The sequence below is a fragment of the Gymnodraco acuticeps genome, unplaced genomic scaffold, assembly GCF_902827175.1.
Source record: "Gymnodraco acuticeps unplaced genomic scaffold, fGymAcu1.1, whole genome shotgun sequence".
Classification (NCBI taxonomy): Eukaryota; Metazoa; Chordata; class Actinopteri; order Perciformes; family Bathydraconidae; genus Gymnodraco; species Gymnodraco acuticeps.
In genome coordinates this window covers 504,101-504,371 of record NW_022991645.1, presented here as the reverse complement: position 1 = coordinate 504,371, position 271 = coordinate 504,101, and positions in this window count along the sequence as shown.

The window sequence follows — 271 nt, the reverse complement described above, 5'->3', positions numbered from 1 at the left end:
AAGACACAACCTTGAAGAAAACAGAATCATATAAGTACATCAGGTTTCATAGAGCCAAACATTTCAAGTGCTACTCAACTGGCTTTAGGTAAGCCAGTCCTTTATTAGTATAAAAGTGCTTCGTTAATAATTCTAACGCTCGAAGTGGAGTCGAAAGAGATGAGTTTTTAGTTTGCGCCGGAAGATGTGCAAGCTATCTGCCGTCCTGATGTCAATGGGGAGCTCATTCCACCATCTTGGAGCCAGGACAGCAAACCCACGTGTTTTCGCC